At 50.2% G+C, this 24,669-nt stretch overlaps 1 long non-coding RNA gene across 1 annotated transcript; it reads right to left on the bottom strand.

The window, feature by feature from the left end:
- Nucleotides 1–14,959: 14,959 nt before the first annotated feature.
- Nucleotides 14,960–20,928, bottom strand: LOC309641842. The gene is made up of 2 exons (XR_014252785.1): nt 18,544–20,928; nt 14,960–15,784 (listed from the first exon to the last, which is right to left on the bottom strand). It is a non-coding gene; the product is annotated as an uncharacterized lncRNA (long non-coding RNA).
- Between the last annotated feature and the right edge of the window lie 3,741 nt (nt 20,929–24,669).

The raw sequence follows: 24,669 nt of genomic DNA, 5'->3' as shown, positions 1-24,669 counted from the left end.
CCAAGGTTTAAAAGTCAGAAAAATGAGACAGAACCAGCGTGAGAATCAAGAGAGCCTGCTTAAGACGGGACATAGTACAGAGTGGGGGCTCAGTAAATCACAGCCACTGCCATCACCATGACCACCGGTACTTTCATGGTTAGAGTATGGAGAAGTGAAGTTTGAAAACAAAATAGCAAGAGTTCAGGAGGACACACTTCATCTACTTTTTCTTCTTTTCCTTCCCTTTCCTCTGGTTCTGCATCAACCGTGGTCTCAGACGTCCAGCTACTTAATAAAAATAAAACAAAACCATAAAAAACTTCTGGGCACCTTACAAGCCCACAACTCAGTTCAAAATATTCAAGAAGAGCTGAGGTCTTTGGGTTGTTGGTAGGGTGAGTAATCACTGAAAAGAATCAGGGAAGTGGATGTGACTTTCTCCTCTTACCAACTCATTATATGACCTCAGGCAAGTCCGTCCCTGCCTCAGTCCTGGAGGAGGATAGAGACTTCCATTCAGGGGAGAATACTGATTAGCTCATCAAGTTTCCTACTTGGATGGCATCTCTGCCATTTGCTTTTCTCGTCTCCAAAGTATATAGATCCTATCCTCAATTATTAAAGCAAGATAACAGTGCTTTTGATTTCCCTCTGAGAGTCTAACCTCGAATTGTTGGCTGTTTAGTACTTACAAAGTCTGGGAGAGGAGTGCCATTTAGGAGTGACCATCCAAGGTCCCCCGCCCCATCCACCCCTGTAAGCACTCTGAGGCAGATGCCTCTCACTGGACTACCAGAAGGCCAATTACTTGAACCATATTAGTTTATTTCCTTTATTTCTTCACTGAATTGCATTTTAGGAATCATGCCCTTGGCTTTAATTAAACATTCTTGAGACAGTCATGCAAAGTTCACTGCTGCATTTGCACAAGAACTACTGTTGCAGACACGACCTATACGATTCTGGAAAAGACTTCCTGAGTGTTTCTGTGAAGCACAAGTGTGCAGGATATTAATAAAAATTTCATTATGGGAAAAGTTTAGTGAGTTCGGAAAAAAACCCAGGTGTCTTTCTTAAAGGTTATCTAAGAGGCTTTACCAACAAAAAGTACGGTGGATCCTTAGAAAGAGGATAAACTGTGCAAGATTTTCCATTTTGTCGACCCTAGAATCCTATTTTGGTGGTGCAGCTCTTGGGATCAGTGCTCTGTGCACCCAGCAGAAGAGGCTCTGAATGCTTCGGGCTCAGTTAGTCAAGCACCGTGAGCTGCAACAGGGAACATACAGACAGGAGGCTACGTAAGCAATTGACAGGGGAGCCTGCAGGTGGATGAGCAGCGAATGGGCAGCTGGCTCTTCCATGCACAGCGATCTTGGGTACCTGGGGTCCCAAGATGCTTTGCAACGTCCTGGCTGCATCAGATATTAACTTTGCTATTCATGGAGTTAGGGGTCCTAGTCTCAAATATATCCCTCAGTGACCCTCCTGTACAACAACACACAAAGTTAAAATATTTTAAAAAGTAATTTATTGTTAGGAAAAGGACACAGAGACATGTGCTGTGTTTACTGTTTCATGGGCGAGATGGGGAGGAATTCCACTTGCTCTGACAGCTCACTACCTAGGAAGACCACTGAGAGTCTCTCCCCTCCTCTCTTGCAGCTGGAGTCTCTCTCTTTCACTTCCTAACGTGTACACCCCATCAACCCTCAAATTTCAGCCTTAAAAGTTCCGAGAAAGCCCCTTGGGGAATACTCTGCTCCTCCCTTTCACTGGGCAGATCGACCAGCACAGGTGTGTGTGCAGACTGCCTGCCCTCCTATCCATGCAAGGTTAATTATTTAGAGGCTAATGATTTCATTTTAAAGTGGGAAGTGAAATATGTTTCGCTAAAGCTTCCAAAGTGAGGGAGGAAGGAGGGAGGAAGAGGGTAGGTCAATGGGTAAATATGATTGCCTGATGGTCTGGGTCCAGCCATCTTCCTAAGGCTATGTCTTTAACTGGGAGGTACAGCAAGATGATCAATATCACAAGCAACCTTAGGAGAACCACACCGGCCAGCCCGGATCAGCAGAGTCTGTGTGGTGAGATTTAAGGGGGTGCTTAGTTGGCCCTCCAGCTGTAAGTGTTTGCCAGATGACTTGTAACTTCACCACTGGAGCTAAATTCCTTTGACTCTTAGGGCTGTTTCTGCATTCAAGAGCCCTTGGAAATCAGAAATCCCTGAAATGGGTTGTCCCCTGCTGTCAGCTAACCCTGAAGCTCAGGAGTAGAGTTGGGAGTAATAGGATGCCCGTGTACCCGGGGTCCTTCCTGGGCGTGTGTAACTCTGAAGCTAAGACAGTGAGACTGGCAGTTTAAGAAAAAACTCCAGGACCATGTCACCTACTGGCAGGCGGAGTAAGGACCCTGCAAGGTGGACAGACATACCTCTTCTCTTATCGTTTGAGGGTTTGAGAGAAGAGGCACCGGGAGTTTAGCATGAGCCCTTCCCACAGGTCTAGAGGTGGGAAGAGAGAGGGATGGGCTTTGACCCTGGGCGGCTCCTCCCTCCAGGCCAAGACCCTGGAGGAGGTTTAGTTTGTATCTTCAGAGGGGATGGGGTGCCCAGGCAGGTGACTGAAGACTTTATCTCCGAAGGACCCAGCATTGGAGAGCTTAACAGCCCCAGACCCCGCAGGCCGGGAGAGCTTCTGGGTATCCTTCCGTGGGGTCCCATCACCTCCCTGATGGAGGCAGACTGGGTACCAGGACCCTGCGGTGAAGCCGACTGGGGAACAGCTTCCTCCAGCCTCTCCAAGCACAGACGTCAGCGGCGAGGCTCAGACTTGGTGGCTGTGCTCTGTCTCTGCACAGGCTTGTGTACGCACAGCGGGGGACCCATGCAGGGGACCGGTGTCGGGAAGCACACAGGAGGAAAATGTAGAGTGTATGCAAGTGGCGGTGGTGATGCTGGGGCAGTGCGAGCGGACAGTGGCTCTCCTGGAGTCTCCACCCCTCGGCGGGCTGGCGAACGGACAGTCCACGTGGAGGGGCAGCTACTCAGGGCTGCCCTGCCAAGGGGGCGGGTGGTGCTGTCAGGCGGGGGCTGCCTTCAGGGTGGAGTTGTAGCAGAGAAGTGGGGTCACCCCCCTTGGAAGCTTTGAGAATGCGTATGAGGAGGGGGCTGTGAACGGAATCCGGAAAAGGTAAGGAGTGCCAGCTTGGTGGAGTTGGGTGTTGGCAGGGCTCGCCTTGGAGTCATGGGAGCATTCCCAGGAACATCCAGGGGATCACCGCCGGGGCCCCAGTGGTCCCACAGGCCTCCTGAGGCTGGCTGTGCTGTGCTGAAGCCCGTATCAAGGGCCCTGGGGATGGCAGCAGAGGCCAGCATGGTTGAGGGTCCCCCACACCCACCTCACCTCTGCAGGGACCACAGAACTGCACGCACAGTGGGTGTTCTTCACCTGCTCACAAAAGAGCTGGGTCATTGCATGCAGCAGGAAAGGCTTGACGGGAGGTGACGGGAGGAATGGCAGGAGCAGAGATTTTCCATCTTGGTGGTTTTGTTCAAGGCTAGCCCAGAAGCAGCTGACGTTGGCTTCATTTATCCAAAGGGCACGGCGAGTGACCCTCTACAACCCAGGGATCCTGAAATATTTAGAAGCTCTAACGTTTGGGTGAAAAGAGAACCTCTTTTGGATGAGAAGCTCAATTATTCAGGAAGGGAGAGCTCCCGTTGTCTGGGGCGTAGGGGGAGCACCTTCTCCTGGGTTGGCGGGGTGCTGGGAGCGGGGCACCCTGCCTGGGACACTTGCCCTGCTCTGTGGGTGAGGCCTCTCCCAGAGTGCTGGGCTCTGGGGGGCTTTTCTCATAGCCAAACTCTTTGTTAAAGTGACACAACGGCCTATTTCTTCCAACAGCATCTCTGATTCAGCCTAGGCTATGGTTCGAGGTTGCATCTCTTGTAAACCCCTCTTCAGCTGCTGTCAAGGGCTGGCACCCGAATTCTTGAATTTAGGCTGATGTGGGTCATGCTAGAGCCTGCTGTCATCTGCACATGTCAACAAATGTGTATGCAGGTGTGGACCAGCTGGATCTCTCTCCTTCTCTGGGAAGCGTGGGTTTCAGCAGCGTCAGGCTGAGAAGGCAGACATTTCATTATCCCCGATGTCCTGTGCAGGCAGTTGTCACACAGTGTTCCACCAGCGGCCCACAGCTGGCACAGAACACTGCAAAGCTCCATCTAGCGCAAGTGACCACGGGGAATGGGTTGAGAATCCTGCTGCATTTTACACGTCTCCTAAGGGAAGAACTTCAAGAAAGATGAGCTCGCCGCGGAATTGGCGAACTGTGTGGAAGGAGCGGGATCTGTAGAGCTCAGCAGCGGCGAACTCCTGTCATGGCTTGGCCAGTTCGGGTCTCCCCCTCTAACTTATGAGAGTGTGGTGATGTTTTCCCAGATGTGGTCTCCGTGTACAAAACAAAGAATCACTTTGCACAAAGCCAGAAGCGATACATTGAAAGAATTATCAGAAAAGAATAATACATAGGAAATGTTTGTGCTCGCATGCAAGGAAACTTTGTGAGGTATCTGTGGCTGCCAAAGTGACATCTGGCAGGATTAACTGGATCACCAGAGCTAAACAATGAGGACTGGGAAGGCAGCAATAACTGTGAGGCCTGGGCCCATGTGGGGGCAAGATTTTGAGAATGACCACTTAGGTGACAAAATGGGATTCCCACGAACCGCAGCTCTGGTTAGTTTCTGGTCTGGAGCCAGATCCTCTCTCTGATGCAGACGTGGGAGGACGGAGGGGCAAGAGCTGCCCAGCTGCTCATCTGGGAACTCATCCTCCAAGGGACTCTGTCCTTCGTTCTCCTCCCGTACCTGGAGGCGGCAGTCAGCGGGCAACACCTCTCACAGCACCCCCACGTACACCTGCTCAGAGCTACTCTTTTGCCCAGCCCAGTATACCTGTTCCACCTGTCTGAAGACCCGCCACACGTTTCCTCGAAGCACACCCCAGAGCTCTTCCTCACTCCAGCCACGTCTCAGCAACTCCTCTATCAGTACCGGGTATATGGACACGTCCTCCAGCCCCTGTGGGAACCTGTGTGGCTGCCAGCCAGCCAGCTATTGGGCCTCAGACCTGTTCCTTGGTCCTGAGTCAGAACCAAAGCCCTATGTGTCCAGGGTCCACTGAACCCCAGCCCTGGTCAGATATGGAAAATGGAGACTTGGAGAGAGTAAATGATTCACTCCTGCTCTTCATCCTTCAGAGGAAGGTCCCAAAAGCGCCTCGACTATTCATCAAAAGTCATTGAACTGTACTGTTAAGATCTATGCCTTTCACTGAATGTAATTTTTGCCTCCATTTGTAAAGAGAAGAAAAGCTTTATAAGAACTAGGTTGACACCCCTGCATGCACAGACCCAGCTGCAGGCAGAGAAGATGGTCAGCCCAGCCCAGACCTTGCTAAGAGTCTGCTCAGAGGCCGTGAGTCTGCTGGCACTGGATGGACGCAGATGCTGGGCAGATGAGCTCTGTGTGGTGTTTTAGACAAATATGATGACCTAGAGTAGGGCCAAACAGACAGGAGAGCCCAGGAAGCAGACCCTGGGAGAGGGGAGATACCAGTTGGGCCAACACACCTGAGGCTATGGTCAAGGCCATGAGGACCACAGTGTGGTGGGCACGGTGGCTATGAAAGCCCCACTGCTGCCCAGCCAGCCCGAGACAAGCCACGGGGAAGCACTCACCGACCAGCCCCGTCATAATCTCCGCCAATCCCGATGAACTTGCATCCAATGACTGCCCTGATGTGGTCGAAGTGATCTGAAGAATGGGAAGTCAGCAGTGTGCGGCTTCCAGGGCAGGGGTGGGGGTGATGACTGGCCTCTGTTGATTTCCCTTTTTGCAGCCTGTAGGCCAAACAGGCCAGTTCCTTCGTGGCCTGGCACCGAGAGTACCAACTACAGGGCCCTGAGGTTTGATCTGAAGTGATCCCAGCTGGCTCTAGACTGGACTTCAGATTTGGAGTGGACACCAGAGCCCCCTGTTTAGGCCATTTCCCACCCAAGATTCACCCTGCCTCCCAGTCTCCTTGAGAACCTGTGGGGGCTCCTTTCCCCGGGTGTGGAGGATGAGAGAGGAACAAGAGTACAACTGATGAAGACCCCAGAGACCTAAGGAGCTGTCCAGTCCCTTGGCCAGAGGTAAGGACAGTGAGCTTTAGGAGCCCCTGCAGAGGCACAGATGGGCAGCACCCGGGCTCTGTGTCTGACAGCCTCCCTGATACCCATCAGTATCACAGTTTTGATTCCGTGGCTCCAGTTCCACATGACACCAAGGTGCTGTGTACCGTCCATTATTGGGTTTTTGAGAGCTGTACCTATTGCCAACAGGTGGGTCAAACCACTGGGGCTCTTCTGAAGTCCTCCCCAAATTTGGACCCAGCTTCATCTCCAAATCAGAGTTTTCAGAGAGCTCAGGGTTAGGCTTACCTGTTCCAGTAGGCACGTTGGCTAACGGGTTGCACGGCAGCACCCTCACGGACAGGGACACCATCACGATGCCACCGTTCTTCTTCTGCAGGGGCGGACTGGTGGACAGTCAGCTTGGCCCCCAGCACAGCCACCTGCCTGTTCACTGTCTCAGCCCCTGTGAGGAAGGTGTTGAGGTCAGAGTCGTCTCCTCTCTGGGTTTGTGTGAATGGAGGAGCCGCAGCCCTGGTCTGGGTGGTGTCTTGGCCCAGGGTTTCCAGGTTTGGAGGAGTATCTTACCACCTAGACCCCCACCTAGGGCTCAAGAGTTCAGGGGCTGTGGACCGTGGGTTTTGGGGGCAGAAGATATTTAACCTGGGGTTTGAGGAAATTGAGGGAGAAGAGGCTCAGGTTCAAGGGCTCCTGGTTTGAACCTCTTGCTTTAGGTTTGAGGGCCAGGGCAATCTCTCACCTGAAGCTGCAGGATATCATCAGGAACATTCCGAGTGTTCTTGCACACACCCCGGGCAGCTGAGTGGGAGAAGATGACAGGTGCCTGTGACACTTCTAGGGCTCGCCGTGCCACAGCATCGAGACATGGGACAAGTCCACTATCATGCCCAGGCAGTTCATTTCTACCACCACCTTCTGCAGGGACAGGATGGGGAGAGGGCATCAGGGCTGCATTTAACTTGTGTGCATTTATCTGTAGGGAACAGGCGGGGTTGTACATTCATGTGGGGCAGGGTATGGAACCTGGGTCCTTACCTCGCCAAAGCCGGTCAGCTGACTGACATTGCTGTAGAAGGGGTGGATACACTTTGCTGAGTTCTGTGCCCTGCAGGATAGCCAAGAGGCAGTCTGACTGGTGGCCATGACTTGGCTACAAGAGCCTAGAAAGAGATTCTGTCGAACCGTCTACACCTGCAACTCCCTGGTGCAAGAGGAGGGACCCAAACTGGGCTGTGCCTGGCAGTCGGAGGGCCCTTCTGGGGATTCAGTCTTGTTCTGAAAACCTCCATTCCCCTCCCCACCCCAGGTTCAGGGCCAGATCCCAGGGGTAAACTTGCTTTGGGCCCCAGCATGATCTTGGGCAGATCCCTGCTTCACTGGGCCCTTACCATCTGCACTGCACTCACCAGGGCGTGTTGCAGGTGTGGGTGAGTGTCACATAGTGCACACCTAGTGCATAGAAGGTACGCAAGATGGAGAGGCTACTGTCCAGTGAGTGGCCGCCCTCCACACCAATGAGGCAAGCCAAATTCCGGGTATTGTTGAGAGCTGGGGGCAGGTAGGTCAGATGATCAATTTCAGAGGCAGGGGTAGCTTACTGAAGTCCCTAACACCTACCATCACCAGTCTGTTTACCTTTTTTTTTTTTTGGCTCTGCCGCACAGCATGAAGGCTCTTAGTTCCCCCACCGGGGATCAAACCCGAGCCCCCTGCAGTGGAAGCGTGGAGTCTTAACCTCTGGACTACCAGGGAAGTACCCCCGTCTACCTTTAACTGAGGTCACAAGCTCCAGCTCAGAATAGGAGGCACACATGAGGCGGATGAGGTCAATTTGCTTCAGGGTGAGGCGCACAGCATCCCGTTCGTGAGTCTGGCATGGGACATAGGCTGACCAGAACTGAGGGAAGGCCAGGGCTTAGTTTGGGCTTTGGAACTCCTTGGGCTTCTCATAGCCTCCTCAGCTGGCACAGCACTCACTGTGCCCAGAAGTCACATGTAATGCGTTGCTTTTTCTGTGGTACTTGCATGCCCGTCAGGTTGCCTCACTGTGACCCCTGTAGCCCCCAGCATCCATGGCATGGCACTTTCTAGGTCACTATGGTAACTTAGTTCCAATGTGACTAACCTGTGGTCTCTGAGGCCCCCAAACTGCCCCACATTCCCCAGCAGCCATGGTGGCACCTTGTGTATCCCTTTGGTACCTGGGCACCCACGAGACCGTCTTTCAACCTGTCAAAGCTGGTCCGGCAATGGCCATTGCACAGGTTAACATCCTGTAGCCCATTGTGGTAAAACTGCCTCAGGACCAGGGGCATGTTGTTGTGGCTGGAGGGAGGTCAAGGCAAATGGGTGGGCTCCTTAGGTCTTGGGATCAGGCAGGACACATTGCCTGGCCTGGGCCAGCCTGGGGGTCCCCCACCTCACACTGTCACACAGACTATACTAGGAGCAGCTGAGGCCTGGGCTGAGGGGTTCCCACCAGGGAGGGGATGACAGAGAAGGGGAAGGGCGTCCATAGGTGATGGAGAGGACATCCAGGGGTGGTGTGAGGGAGCCTCCCCACTAGCTCTGCATGCTCCGGACCTCCTCCCCTGCCCAGGGCCAGGCAAGTCCCCCACCGGCCCCCACCAGCCCTCACACACTGCAGCCACCCGTCCACAAGCAGGAAGTGCCGCATCAGGGCCCGCATGCGCTCCCGCGGACTTGGGGTGCTGGAGGTGCCCAGCGTGATCTGGACGTGGGTTACCGGCCGCAGCAGCAGACACAGCAGGAGCAGCAGACACAGCAGAGGCCGCTGGCTGAGTGCACAGGGACCTTCGAGACCCCCGTGCCGCAAGCTGCGCAGGGCCAGGCAGGTGGGCAGAGGCGGGTCTGAGAGGGGCGGGCGATGGGGTTCTGCCCGTCGACACAGGCCACCCAGCGGCGCGGCCTCGCGAAGGGGGCGGGGTGAAGGAGGGGATACAGAGTCACAGGACCCTGTGACCCGTGTGCGGAGAGCCGCGATCCGCGAAGCCCGGCAGCCAAAGGGCGGCACTGCCTTCCCGCCCCCTGCTCAGAGGCAGCTCCCGCGGGCTAAGCTGGCCTCTGCTGAGAGCCCACTCGCCTCCCATCGCGGGTTCCATCCGCCCCTGCCCCTCTTCCCACTCCCACTGCTCTGAGGGGGCGCCCTAGGTTGCTCTCCCCCGCCTCTAACCTTCCTGTCCTAGCTGGGGTGCTTCTCTCAGAGGGCCACCTTCAGCCCGAGGCCTCCCGGGAGCACACCTCGTCCCCATCTGCCTGCAGCCGGCCCCGCCCACTCCGAGGGCTGCGTGCGAGGGTCTCTGCGGCCACAAGTGCTCTGGGCTCCCGGTTTCCCGGTACTGGGCCATGTGGGCTGGTGTAGGGGAAGAGAGAGTTTCTGGAAATCGGGGGGGGGGGGATAACCTTGTGAGCTCTGGATTCAGGAAGGAGCCCTCTGTCCCCGACCTTCTCTCTCCACCTACTTGACTCCCCAACCTGCATGACCATTCTCTGGGGACTTCAACCAGCACCTGGGAACTATCAGGAACCTCCCCCACTTCTGTCAGCCAACCTCAGGAAAGAGCGCCCTCAGGAGTTGCTACACCTCCCCAGGGCCTGAATAGAGAAACTTTTGGGATGTGAACTGAACAACCTTCTAGGGAGAGTCAACGACCCTTTTACTCAACAGAGCAGGAACCCAGTCAGTAGGCTATTTGAGTGGAAGGAAATGAAGTCATTTCCATGGCAGCAGAGCCCCCGTTGCAGCAACCTTCCTCCCAGAGCTGCTGGCTGACCTTCTGGTCAGGATCCCTCCTACCTCAGCGTGGAAGGCCCGGCCTCGTGGAGAAGTATAGGTTCTGAGGAAAGACCTGGCAGCTGGGTTCTGCTGCTACACTTGCTTTATCTCGTGGCCCTTGTGGCTCTAGCTTTCCCAGAAACCTCAAGGGCTAAGTGCCTGTGCTTGCTCAGAGGCCGCACGCCATTCCCCATTTCCAGCCTCAGGCCCTCCCCCTAGCTGCCTCCTCTGGGGACCCCCTCCCTCCAACACACACACACACACACACACACACACACACACACACATAAAGGGGATGTGCCTTCTCACAGAAGCCCAACCACTGAGATGCTTTAGGGACTGTGCCCAAACTCCTTCATCCCCAGCCTCTCAAGATTTTGCTCTGATCCCTGGCACCCCCTGGAACTGTTCCACCTTTGGAACCTTTCCTGGGTAGCAGGAGTGCCTAGCACAGGGGTAGTGACCTAAGTCTGAGCACTGGCGACCCTAGAAATCTGTTACAGAAAAACATTTTATTGAGCAGTAAGGGGGCTGGGAATAAAGGAGCATGTGAACCTCGGGGCAGGATGCGTGGTGCTTGACTCTCCATCCTGTTCTTGCTTCAGGGAGCAGGTCTTCCTGGGTCTCTCTATCCTCCCTCCTGAGACCCCAGGCAGGAGGCTTTTTGGGAAGCCACAGATTGCTGCTTTCAGTTTCAAAAAACCCAGCTCCCCCCTGCTTTGTGGTGCTGGCCGCTGACAATGGCTCAGGGCAGGAGTTCAGGTGGTAGACTGCTAAGGCTTCTCTGTACCTTGTCTCTGCTCCTGCATCCTCCTCGGCACGCAGAGTGCAGATTTTTCTTTCTTCAGCTCAAAAAGGGGTCCCTAAGGATTGAGCAGAGGAACGTCATGTTTCCTTCCAGGCCAGCTTCAGCCCTGGGATGTTCAGGGCAGACTCTCATTTCAAACCTCAGTTTCTGAGGCTCCTTGCTTATGGCCATTTAGTGTGGAAGGAGGCTCCTGGCTGCGGAAGGTTCAAACAGAAGGACGCAGTTTCTAATCTGTGGCAGTGGGCAGTAGGGGGACGGGGTGGGTCACTGAAGGAAGAGGCATTCGATGCCTTAGGCAGTTAAACCATTACCCTCTTTTCAGAATGACACAGCCAGCAAGATTCTGTGAGGTCCACCTCCGGGCACCATGCTGTAATCGCTGGATTTTGGGTGTGGAGAAAACTAGTCCGACTTTTCCGGAGAGTGCTTTCTCTTGGGAGCACGTCTGGGGATTGGCTTCTCTGCTTCCACTTTTGCTGGAGTGTCCAAAAGAACCTCCCCGTAGGCCCGGTAGCCACCAACCAGGCAGTATGTCTCCCCATGCCAGCCCAACTGCGTTTCGCCACACCCTCGCTAGAGGACATGGTAGTGACCAGGGGTAGGAGGAGAAACGGGAGCCACTGCTGCTGCAAAGAAAATCAGAAGTGATCAGTTACTTCTGCTGTACACAGTCTCCTGCCAGAATTTCCCTCTCTCATGTCTCTCCCAGTTTCTGGCTGAAGATCTTTAATCTACTTGAAATCCAAAACACAGCCTTGGCCCATCACCTCTCTGAGTACCTAGAGAAGGGACACTGGCTGGAAAAGCAATTTCTAGAGTGTACGGCTGCAACACATGAGGCAGTCTCTTCACCGTTTCCAGGAAAAACAGTAGAACCCGAAAGTAATTGCAATCATGATCCTCTCCATCTCTCACTTCCACAACAGAGAAAACATTTCTTGCAGTCTGTCACTTCTGAGGCTTTAATGGAAATGCCTTTCAATGTTTGGAAAAAAATAATCTAATATAAATTGGTTAAAAACCCCTCCCACCTTGGCAACCATTCTTGGGCCCCATTTATACTCCCTGTTTGAACCACACTGAACTGTAGAGCTCTAATACATTTATCTAGATTAGAAGAAGGCCAAATACTGAGGCAGAGTGATTAGAAGACTCAGAACCGTGTTCTGGGTACCAAGGCTAGGCTCACATCAACCCAGCCTCCTGGGACACCATCTCCTCATCCACCCAGTATCATTAGCACTTCAACAAGCCTCTTGTTTCTTCCGGTTTTCCCATCAATATGGCACCACCCTCTCCCCTAGTACTCAGCAGCTCAGGATGGGATGTGTGTGAGGGGACCGATATAGAAGTCTACATGACAGCAGAGAGGTGCCTGGGTTCGATGGTGCAGTTCAACAGTGGCCCTGTTCCTCCAACTGCTCCATTTACCATTTGCCAACAAAAATTCACTTGTCTTTTGCTAAGAGGCCAATCAGGAAAGGGTCTGAATGGAAGCATCCTGTAGCCCAAAGGGGAAGGCTATATTTATAAAGATCACAACCAACCTGCACACTTGTCCAGGGATGACCTTTCTCTTGTCCTCAGCAGTGAGCACTGTGGGTCCCTGAAGGTGTCCCAGGTCACTGGTATTACTTACAACTGGGAACGCGCTCAGGTTTACGTTGTGGGCAAGCCCCACAGGAACATGAGGCAGCCAGTTGAGGTTGTGTGTACAACATGCCTCCTGTAGAGATGCCCGGTCTCGGTGTACCTGCCGCACTGCCCACCCATGGAACAGAGCACAGGTTAGAGTAAATATAGAGGATCCGGTCACACATTCTCTTTCAGACAAACAAAGAGACTGGTATCTGGTAGAGGACTGTCAGGGAAGTTTCTCTGAGGGCAGCACGTTGGCAGTTACCCTGCCATGGAAACTGTGAGAAGGCCTGTGAGGTCATCACTACACAGTGAGGTCATAATAAGGAACCTGTGAGTTAGGGGTCAGGCATCAGGAGGAGGGGCATTTTGGTGAAGTAGAGCAGGGGGGAGGCAGAGTTACTCTGCCTGGCCCTTCACACCTGGGCCTCCCCACCTATGCCCTAGTCTAGTAGACACCCCACGTGGGGCGTGCCAGTGGCCTGGCACAGACTCAGGGGCCCCAGGAGGGCAAGAGAGACCCACATTCTGAGATTGGCTTGAGAGGCAAGATTACTGTAAGAGACAGCTAGGTTGTATGGCACTGACCCTAAGAGGCAGAGATTTGTGTGGACTGGGGAATCATGGAAGGCTCCTTGGCAGTGGGCGTGAAGGACAAGTGAGATTTGGACCCATGGGGAAGAGAGGGAAGACATTCCAGTTTGGAAGAATAAAAGCAAAGACACAATCTCCTCGACCTTGTCCTGCCCCAAATATAAATTCATAGAACTCTCAAATTTTCACAACTGAGCACTGAAGAAAACCAAGAGGTTAAGTGCCCTACCCAGTGTTACACAGGTGATGGAGAGGTGTTTTGCTCAATGGTTAGGTTCATGTTGGGGCTCCGCATTTACAGCTGATAGGAATGTGAGGACAAGCTCATGCCATTTCAAACATTTCCAAGTGATACTGAGAGAGATGTTAAATGTGCATAATGAGGGTGCTGAATGACCTCAAAATGTGGGAATGATGGGCCCATTTTAATATGAAATTGTAAACAAGTTCATGATCTAAGGACATAATACAAAATGACAACATAATTACCCTCCCCCTCCCCTAGAAGTAAAAATCATTCTAATCCTCTCTCTCTCCACCATGAAAAGATGAGATAAAGGCTCAGCAGCAGCCCCCGTGAAACACATGGTCAACACTGTGAAGAGGTGTTACTGAGACGATTTGGTCCGCCTCAGAGAAGAACAGAGAAAACTCTGCCCTTAGCATGATCAGGCCCACAGGAAGGAACCACATTGGGGGCAGCCTTTGAGAGTGTGGCAATGAGAGAGAACCTTATTTGCGAGGGGACTCCCTGTTGCCAACCTCGAAGAAGAAAAGATGGGACATTCGTTTACTGGGGCTGTTGCAGAGGGTATGTGCCCATAGGTTGGGCCACCCTGCTTGAGAATCAAAGCACCTTCTAGTCCTAAACTGATTGAATGCTGCAATCGCCGGATTTTGGGTCTGGGGCAACCCAGGACTTCGTACGACTTTGCGGAGAGCGCTTCCTCTTGGGAGCACGTCTGGGGACAGGCTTCTCTGCTTCCACTTTTGCTGGCGTGGCCAAAGGAACCTCCCCGTAGGCCTGGTAGCCACCAACCAGGCAGTATGTCTCCCCATGCCAGCCCAACTGCGTTTCTCCACACCCTCGCTAGAGGACATGGTAGTGACCAGGGGTAGGAGGAGAAGCGGGAGCCACTGCTGCTGCAAAGAAAACCAGAACTGATCAGTCAGTTCTGCTGTACACAGTCTCCTGCCAGAATTTCCCTCTCTCATGTCTCTCCCAGTTTCTGGCTGAAGACCTTTAATCTACTTGACATCCAAAACACAGCCTTGGCCCATCACCTCTCTGAGTCCCTAGAGTAGGGAAACAGGCTGCAAAAGCAATTCCTAGAGCCTACGGCTGCAGCACATCAGGAAGTCTCTTCACCGTTTCCAGATAAACAGTAGAACCCGAAAGTAATTGCAATCATGATCCTCTCCATCTCTCCCTTCCACCACAGAGAAAATATTTCTTGCAGTCTGTCACTTCTGAGGCTTTAGTGGAAATGCCTTTCAAGGTTTGGAAAAAAAAAAATCTAATATAAATCGGTTTAAAACCCTTCCCACCTTGCCAAGCCCTCTAGGGCCCCATTTATACTCCCTGTTTCAACCACACTGAACTCTAGCCCTCTGATACTTTTATCTAGATTAGAACAAGGCCAAATACGGAGGCAGAGTGATCAGGACACTCAGAACCGCGTTCTGGGTACCAAGTCTAGGCTCACATCAACCCAGCCTCCTGGAACACCATCTCCTCAGCCCTCCAGTCTCATTAACACTTCAACATCCCTCTTGGTTCTTCCCGTCTTCCCATCAATATGGCACCACCCTCTCCCCTAGTACTCAGCAGCTCATGATAGGATGTGTCTAAGGGGACCGATATCGATGTCTACATGACAGCAGAGCGGTGCCTGGTTTCGAAGGTGCGGTTCAAGAGTGACCTTCTTCCTCCAACTGCTCCATTTACCATTTGCCAACAAAAATGCACTTGTCTTTTGCTAAGAGGCCAATCAAGAAAGGGTCTGAATGGAAGCATCCTGTAACCCAAAGGGGAAGGCTATATTTATAAAGATCACAACCAACCTGCACACTTGTCCAGGGATGACCTTTCTCTTGTCCTCAGCAGTGAGCACTGTGGGTCCCTGAAGGTGTCCCAGGTCACTGGTATTACTTACAGCTGGAAACGCGCTCAGGTTTACGTTCTGGGCAAGCCCCACAGGAACATGAGGTAGCCAGGTGTGGTTGTGTGTACAACATGCCTCCTGTAGTGATGCCCTGTCTCAGTGTACCTGCCGCACTGCCCACCCATGGAAAAGAGCACAGGTTAGAGTAAATATAGAGGATCCGGTCACACATCCTCTCTCAGACAAACAAAGAGACTGGTATCTGGTGGAGGACTGTCAGGGAAGTTTCTCTGAGGGCAGCACGTTGGCAGTTACCCTGCCATGGAAACTGTGAGAAGGCCTGTGAGGTCATCACAGCACAGTGAGGTCATAATAAGGAACCTGTGACTTAGGGGTCAGACATCAGGAGGAGGGGCATTTTGGTGGAGGAGAGCAGGGGGGAGGCAGAGTTACTCTGCCTGGCCCCTCACACCTGGGCCTCCCCACCCATGCCCTAGTCTAGTAGACACCCCACGTGGGGCGTGCCAGTGGCCTGGCACATACTCAGGGGCCCCAGGAGGGCAAGAGAGAACCACATTCTGAGATTGGCTTGAGAGGCAAGATTACCGTAAGAGACAGCTAGGTTGTATGGCACTGACCCTAAGAGGCAGAGATTTGTGTGGACTGGGGAATAAGGGAAGACTTCTTGGCAGTGGGCGTGAAGGACAAGTGAGATTTGGACCCATGGGGAAGAGAGGGAAGACATTCCAGTTTGGAAGAATAAAAGCAAAGACACACTCTTCTCGACCTTGTCCTGCCCCAAATATAAATTCATAGAACTGTCACATTTTCACAACTGAGCACTGAAGAAAACCAAGAGGTTAAGTGCCGTACCCAATGTTACACAGGTAGTGGAGAGGTGTTCTGCTGAATGAGAGGTGAGAGGTGTTCATGTTGGGGCTCCGGATTTACAGCTGATAGGAATGTGTGGACAAGCTCATGCCACTTCAAACATTTCCAAGTGATACTGAGAGAGATGTTAAAGGTGCAAAATGAGGGTTCTGAATGACCTCACAAAGTGGGAATGCTGGACCCATTTTAATATGAAATTCAAAACAAGTTCATGACGAAAGGACATAATACAGAATGACAACATAATCATTACCCTCCCCTCTCCCCTAGAAGTACAAATCATTATGATCCTCTCTCTCTCCCCCATGAAAGGATGAGATAAGTCTCAGCAGCCGCCCCCGTGAAACACATGGTCAACATTGTGAAGAGGTGTTACTAAGACGATTTGGTCCGACCCAGAGAAGGAAAGAGACAACTCTGCCCTTAGCATGATCAGGCCCACAGGAAGGAACCACACTGCGGGCAGCCTTTGAGAGTGTGGCAATGAAAGAGATTCTTCTTTAGGAGGGGACTCCGTGTTGCCGACCTCGAAAAAGCAAAGATGGGACATTTGTTTACTGGGGCTGTTGCAGAGGGGATGTGTCCCGAGGTTGGGCCACCCTGCTTGAGAATCAAAGCACCTTCTATTCCTAAACTGCTTGAATGCTGCAATCGCCGGATTTTGGGTCTGGGGCAACCCAGGTCTTCGTACGACTTTTCCGGAGGGTGCTTTCTCTTCGGAGCGCAGCTGGGAACTGGCTTCTCTGCTTCCACTTTTGCTGGCGTGGCCAACGGAACCTCCCCGTAGGCCCGGTAGCCACCAACCAGGCAGTATGTCACCCCATGCCAGCCCAACTGCGTTTCTCCACACCCTCGCTAGAGGACATGGTAGTGACCAGGGGTAGGAGGAGAAACGGGAGCCACTGCTGCTGCAAAGAAAATCAGAACTGATCAGTCAGTTCTGCTGTACACAGTCTCCTGCCAGAATTTCCCTCTCTCATGTCTCTCCCAGTTTCTGGCTGAAGCCCTTTAATCTACTTGACATCCAAAACACAGCCTTGACCCATCACCTCTCTGAGTCCCTAGAGTAGGGAAACTGGCTGCAAAAGCAATTCCTAGAGCCTACGGCTGAAGCACATCAGGAAGTCTCTTCACCGTTTCCAGATAAACAGTAGAACCCGAAAGTAATTGCAATCATGATCCTCTCCATCTCTCCCTTCCACAACAGAGAAAACTTTTCTTGCAGTCTGTCACTTCTGAGGCTTTAGTGGAAATGCCTTTCAAGGTTTGGAAAAAAAATAATCTAATATAAATTGGTTAAATACCCCTCCAAACTTGGCAACCCCTCTTGGTCCCCATTTATACTGCCTGTTTCAACCACACTGTCCTCTAGCCCTCTGATACTTTTATCTAGATTAGAACAAGGCCAAATACTGAGGCAGAGTGATCAGGACACTCAGAACCGCGTTCTGGGTACCAAGTCTAGGCTCACATCAACCAGCCTCCTGGGACACCATTTCCTCAGCCCTCCAATCTCATTAGTACTTGAACACCCCTCTTGGTTCTTCTGGTCTTCACATCAATATGGCACCACCCTCTCCCCTAGTACTCAGCAGCTCATGATAGGATGTGTTTGAGGGGAACGATATAGATTTCTACATGACAGCAGAGAGGTGACTGGGTTTGAAGGTGCGGTTTAAAAGTGGCCCTCTTCCTCAAACTGCTCCATTTACCACTTGCCAACAAAAATTCACTTGTCTTGTGCTAAGAGGACAATCAGGAATGGGTCTGAATGGAATCATCTTGTAGTCCAGAGGGTAAGGCTACATTTATAAAGATCAGAACAATCCTACACACTTTTCCAGGGATGACATTTCACTTGTCCTCAGCAATGAGCACTGTGGGTCCCTGAAGGTGTCCCAGGTCACTGGTATTACTTACAGCTGGGAACACACTCAGGTTTACGTAGTGGGCAAGCCCCACAGGAACATGAGGCTGCCAGCAGAGGTTGTGTGTACACCATGGCTCCTGTAGAGATTCCCGGTCCCAGTGTATGTGCCGCACTGCCCACCAATGGAACAGAGCCCTGGTTAGAGTAAATATAGAGGATCCGGTCACACATTCTCTCTCAGACAACCAAAGAGATTGGTATCTGGTGGAGAACTGTCACGGAAGTTTCTCTCAGGGCAGCACGTTGGCAGTTACCCTGCCATGGAAACTGTGAGAAGGCTTGTGATGTCATTACTAACCAGTGAGGCCATAATAAGGAACATGTGACTTGGGGGTCAGCCTTCAGGAGGAGGGGCATTTTAGTGGATGAGAGCAGGGGGGATGCAGAGGTACTCTGCCTGGCCCCTCACACCTGGGTCTCCCCACCCATGCCTTAGTCTAGTAGACACCCCACTTGAGCGTGCCGGTGGGATGGCACAGCCCCAGGGGCCCCAGGAGGGCAAGAGAGACGCACATTTTGAGATTGGCTTGAGGGGAATATTACCGTAAAAGACAGCTAGGTTTTATGGCACTGACCCTAACAGGCAGGGATTTGTGTGGACTGGGGAATCAGGAAAGGCTCCTTGGCAGTGGGCCTGAAGGCCAAGTGAGATTTGGACCCATGGGGAAGAGAGGGAAGACATTCCAGTTTGGAAGAATAAAATCAAAGACACACTCTCCTCTACCTTGTCCTGCCCCAAATATAAATTCAGAGAACCCTCACCTTTTCATAACTGAGCACTGAAGAAAACCAAGAGGTTAAGGGGCCTACCCAGTGATACACAGGTAGTGGAGAGGTGTTTTACTCAATGGTTAGGTTCATGTTGGGACTCCGCATTTACAGCTGATAGGAAAGTGAGGAGAAGCTCATACCATTTCAAACATTTCCAAGTGATACTGATAGAGATTTTAAAGGTGCAAAATGAGGGTGCTGAATGACCTCACAATGTGGGAATGTTGGGCCCATTTTTATGTGAAATTCAAAACAAGTTCATGACCAAAGGACACAATACAAAATGACAACATAATCATTACCCTCCCCTCTCCCCCAGAAGTTAAAATCATTATAATCCTCTCTCTTTCCACCATGAAAGGTTGAAATAAATGCTCAGCATCAGCCCCCATGAAACACATGGTCAACACTGTGAAGAGGTGTTACTAAGACGATTTGGTCCGACTCAGAGAAGGAAAGAGACAACTCTTCCCTTAGCCTGATCAGGCCCACAGGAAGGAACCACATTGGGGGCAGCCTTTGAGGGTGTGCCAATGAGAGAGAACCTTCTTTAGGAGGGGACTCCCTGTTGCCAACCTTGAAAAATCAAAGATGGGACATTCGTTTACTGGGGCTGTTGCAGAGCGGATGTGCCCAGGAGGTAGTGACTCTTGGACTACTATTTTAGAGGTTGGGCCACCCTGGTTGAGAACCACAGCACCTTGTATTCCTAAACTGCTTGAATCAGTGGGTGCACGTTAGGACAGACGAAGCTAGGCCTCATTTGATCAGACTGCCTTTGGGAGTGATTGATAGACGGTAAAATGTGAAAGGGAATGCTCTGGAGGATGTTTGTCATGGCACGTTTGCCAACATGAGACCATTCAGATTCTCCAAGGCTCCAGAGATTACTTTGCTGGGAGCGTCCTTCTGATGTGGTGCAGGGAGTTCTACCTTAACAGGCCCTGACTGGGCATCTGGGGGAGGCAGAATGAACGGTTTATTAACTTAAGAGAGCGAGAAACTCACCTGGGGGCTTCCACAAAACCACTTAAAAAGACTTGTACCTGGATTCTTGAGCCAACCCTCAGAAAACTTATCTAGATCTGGAGTAGGGCTGAGGAAGCTGCACTTTTAATAAGCTTCCTGGGCAGTCCCACCACAGTGGTCCATGGATAGAGTGACCAAATTATTGTGTATTCTCGGTTGCTTTTGGGAGTCAAAGTGGGCAATGTTAAAAACTGCAGTAGGCATACGTATAAACAGGGAATATTCAAGGCAAACAGAGGTGTATAGTTATTCTATGCATGAATCAGCTTTGACAAAAGCTAGCCTGGTGGTTAAAGAACACAACCCTTGGGACAGACAGACCAGATTCTGTCCTACTTACTTGTGTGATTTTGACCAAGTTCTTTTATCCTTCTGACTGTTTCTTCATATGGAAAAGAGCTATGGCTGTACATTTAGCACAATATTCTCTTTTGGCAAAGGTTGCTCTGGGTCCATTTGTGTTCTCTGCAACTTAATCCTTTCCGGTGTGCAAGCATTTTTAAGTTGTTTGGTGAAGTATTACATTTGACTTTCAACTGTTCATTACTTTGGGCAAAGCTTATATAATGCTGCAGAGACTAGAACCTATGCAGAGATAGTGAGAGGATGTTATAAGCTTATTCTGCTGGTTTATAAAAAAGTTTAACCTTTTCTCCTCTTCCTCCGCCTGCCACCAAGAGATGAGAAAGAAGGCAGAGCCTGGAAATGCACACCAAGCAATACTTCTGTGTCAGTTTGCCTTTTATTCCTCTGCCAGTACTTCCCAGACAGATTTCACCAAAAGTGCCTAAGCTTGCCATGGCCATTGTTGTGAAGAAAATTTCTTTCTATTGCTAGTCACATCCCCTTTTCCTTCTCCTGGGCGCTTAATTGATGTTTGGGGGCAGGAAATAAAATTTAAACTAAAACATCAAAAAAAAGAAAAAGAAAAAAGAAAGATGAGCTCAGGTAGGCGTTATTGTGGTCCAGATAAGGTTTGGTTCATTCATTCCCTCGATTAGCATTTATCCCCCTTTGTGCCAGGCATGAGGGGGGAGAGAGAAATGTCTTCAAAGAGTCTGTGGTTGTATGGGGGAGGGAGCTGTGGAAATCTGTCATTTAGAAACAGCATGGAAGTGCTAGGGAAAAATTGTTTTGTTCATTTATCACTCACACATCCGTTCACCCATAGCAACTACAAAGGGTTTCACGCAGAGGAACTGGAAGCCCTGAACTTGACGTTCTAGTGGGGGAAACAACAATGTAAACCACCAGCAGCGGTAAGCCACCAGTAGTGATTTCAAGCCAGAAGGAACCACTCACCAGTGGAGAGAGGCACAAGGTGAGCAGTGACTTGCAGAAAGGAGGGGTTATTCATTCCAACTGCTGAGTTCAAGTTCATCTGGGTTGTTGTGTGGTTCGTGCTTACTGCATCTTTTTTTGGAACGTGGCTCCACTCTCCAAGAAGGGTGAGGATGATCACCCTTCTTTCCTCCTGCCGTGCCCCGGGGTCACCCAGCGAGAGTCTGCAGGGATGATCTGCTCTGTACTGGCTTTTCAGTCCCACTCCCGGGAGAAGAGAGATGAAGCTGTGTCTCCACCTGAGCTTGGCCTGATTCAGTCACTGGGTGAAAAGGTGGGAAGAAGGTCAAGTTCATGAGAACTGATACACTGCAGAGTCATTTAGTCCTGAAGTACCAGTTCTGGTTGCTGGTGAGTTGCTAAATCCAGGGACCTGAATTTAATTCCTCCAGAGCCACTGAGACATCACTTCCAGGCCCATGGCAGGCTGTAGGGGTGCTGACTTTTCTCAGTGCTAAGGAGCAGCCATCTTCCACTGAGAGAGGACTCTGTGTCAGCAGGAGCAGAACCACACCATGCACCTAAAAAGGTTCTGCATCCCAGCATCTTCCAACACAGTGATAGATAAACGGGTAGAAGATGTGACAGGGCATTCACAATAGAAGAGAATCTTATCCCCAATAAATACAGAAAGATGTTCAACTTCACTACCTAACAAAGAAATGCAAGTTATAAATCTATTTTTTTTTTTTTTTTGCTCATCTAATTGGTAGAAAGTTTTAAAAATGCACAAAATTTGCTGCTAAGGATGTAAGGAAAAGGCCGTTTTCATCTGTTGCTGCTGATGGGGATGGAAATTGGTGCGAACCTTCTGGAGGGTAATTTGGCAATTTGTGTATCAACAGCCTTAAAATGTTCATACACTTTGAGCCAGTAATTTTGCTTTTAGGATCTTATCCTAAGGTGAAAGTCAAATTTATGTACAAGACTTATGTTCAAGAATATTCATCTCAGCCAGTAGTGTAATAGAAAAAATATTAGAAGCTACCTAAAAATCCCACAATAGGGGGTTGGTTAAGTAACTGATGGCCCAACTTAAGAATGGAAAATAAAGATGCAGACGTAGAAAATGGACTTGAGGACACGGGGAAGGGGAAGGGGAAGCTGGGACGAAGTGAGAGAGTGGCATGGACTTATATATACTACCAAATGTAAAATAGCTAGCTAGTGGGAAGCAGCTGCATAGCACAGGGAGATCAGCTCAGTGCTTTGTGACCACCTAGAGGGGTGGGATAGGGAGGGTGGGAGGGAGACGCAAGAGGGAGGAGATATGGGGATATATGTGTATGTATAGCTGATTCACTTTGTTATACAGCATAAACTAACACACCATTGAAAAGCAATTTTACTCCAATAAAGATTTTTTTTTTTAAAAAAAAGGATGGAAAACAGTTCATTCATTAAAAATGATTTTCTCCAAGAATATTTAATGGTGGGAAGATGTAGTGTAAAAGCAGGGTACAAAATACTAGATGGAGTATTTCATTTTGTTAAAATTTTAATAATACAAGTGCAGAAAAAGTGATTAAAATAACAGTACTGATTTGACTACGGGACATTTTTTTCTTTAAATTTTTCTGTATTTGGTGTTATAAAGCATCATATATCCTCTCTGAGTCTCAGTTTATGTTCTGTGAAGTGGGACTCATCACATCTACACTGCAGTGTGCTTGGGCAGAGCAGCAAAATATTTGAAAGTGCCCTTGACAATAACCAGCCCATTGTAATACTCCAGGAATGGTTATAATATCATTGCCAATGACACACCCATAGTCCGGATATTATCCGTAATGATTACTAAGGTTGTTTATCTCCCTCCACTTTTACTAAGACAAAAAAAGGATTAATTGAAGACTCTAAGTCATTTTTACTGAGGTTCTTTTTTTTTCCAAAATACTAATTGTAAAGTCTGCAGTGGGTATATAGGTGTTCAACTTTTTTCCAGATTTTATGTTTTTGTTTTTGTTTTTTAATTTTTTATTTATTATTTATTTATTATTTTTATTATTGGCTGTGTTGGGTCTTCGTTTCTGTGTGAGGGCTTTCTCCAGTTGCGGCAAGTGGGGGCCACTCTTCATCGCGGCGCATGGGCCTCTCACTATCGCGGCCTCTCTTGTTGTGGAGCACAGGCTCCAGACGCTCAGGCTCAGTAGTTGTGGCTCACTAGCCCAGTTGCTCCGTGGCATGTGGGATCTTCCCAGACCAGGGCTCGAACCCGTGTCCCCTGCATTGGCAGGCAGATTCTCAACCACTGCGCCACCAGGGAAGCCCCTTTACTGAGGTTCTTAATACTCACCTTCCTCACAAGGGTGGACAAAACCCTCAGCTTTTTGTATTGAGTGCAAATGTCTCTATTCTTGCCCATTTCAGAGTCCTCCTCACTCAAAATCTAGGTTTTGTCGATCTTTAGTACCCTGTCTCTCGTCTTATCTCAGATTATTCTGTGGTAAGATGGTGCAAACTACGTATTTACTAACTGGAGAGAATTCAAGTCCCCGGAGCTGTTGTAGCTCAAAATTCTGTTTTAAGTGGAGTCATTTTCTGTGCCTTCCTTTCATGCTGTCTGCAAAATGCCTGTTTCTGTCCTCCTTGAGATCCAGGTTTACAGCGCTCTCCTTTTTCTTATTCTGGGGTCTCTATGTTCTCTATGTTTGTGGCATCTCTGAGGGCCCATGTTCTGTTGAGGCTAAATTTGATACCTGGGCGGGGGGGGGGAAGCAAGTTCCAGATGGGTCAGCCTAGAAAAGGATCCCCCATTGTGTAGAAATTTAAAAACAGGCAAAATACCTGTCCTATCAGATACTATGATTTGCCCCCTCTGTCTGACGCAGCCCAGAGCTTTGTCATTTAATTCACACCTATCTACTGTGAAGGTCCAGCCAACAAGATCATTTTGGAGCCCTGAGTGGGTGTCCAGAATGGATGGGAGGGCTGAGGTAACCAGAACTCTGCCTTTTTTATGGACAGGTGTTAAGGCATCTTCTTTTCAAAGTGACACATTCCCAACCCATCCAACACACATAGAGGAAAAAAACCACTGTCACCAGCCAAAGAGAAAAACTTGGGGCCACAGAGGAAGAGGGATCTTGTGGGGACTCTTGTATTATTCATACACGTGCAAGTATGAGCTCCAGATTTGACAAGACATGCAGTCTGATCAAAAGTCATGCAATTAATGATTTCTTTAAAAATCAAAGAACTCTTTGATTCTTCATTTTAATGTAACTTTGACCTCTTTTCTTTCCATGTCATGAAAAAAGACTTGACTAAGCTAAACATGCTCTCTCTCCCTGCCTGCAATGTATCAGAAAGCATCCTCAGTTACTTTCAGAAGCAGTGGAGAACTCCTTAATTTTTCTCTGATGACAAGAGCTCCCTTTGAGCCTGGGCCAGAGGTGAGCAAGATTCTGATTCTGGAAAGATGTAGAAAAATGAAGTTCCTTTTGCCAGAGGTTATGGGTGAGCATTGTTGATGTATGACTGTTAGCAGTCTTGCCCTCCTTCCACCTATTCTTCCTTTTCTGCATGGTGGACTGTCCTTTAGTTTTGGGGGTACAGTATTGGGGAAAAAAGGAAGGGGAGGCTA

Source organism: Balaenoptera physalus (genome assembly GCF_965194825.1).
Source record: "Balaenoptera physalus genome assembly, chromosome: 13".
Taxonomy (NCBI): domain Eukaryota; kingdom Metazoa; phylum Chordata; class Mammalia; order Artiodactyla; family Balaenopteridae; genus Balaenoptera; species Balaenoptera physalus.
Note: the sequence above shows the minus strand (reverse complement) of the source record. Positions and strands in the feature narration are given on the sequence as shown.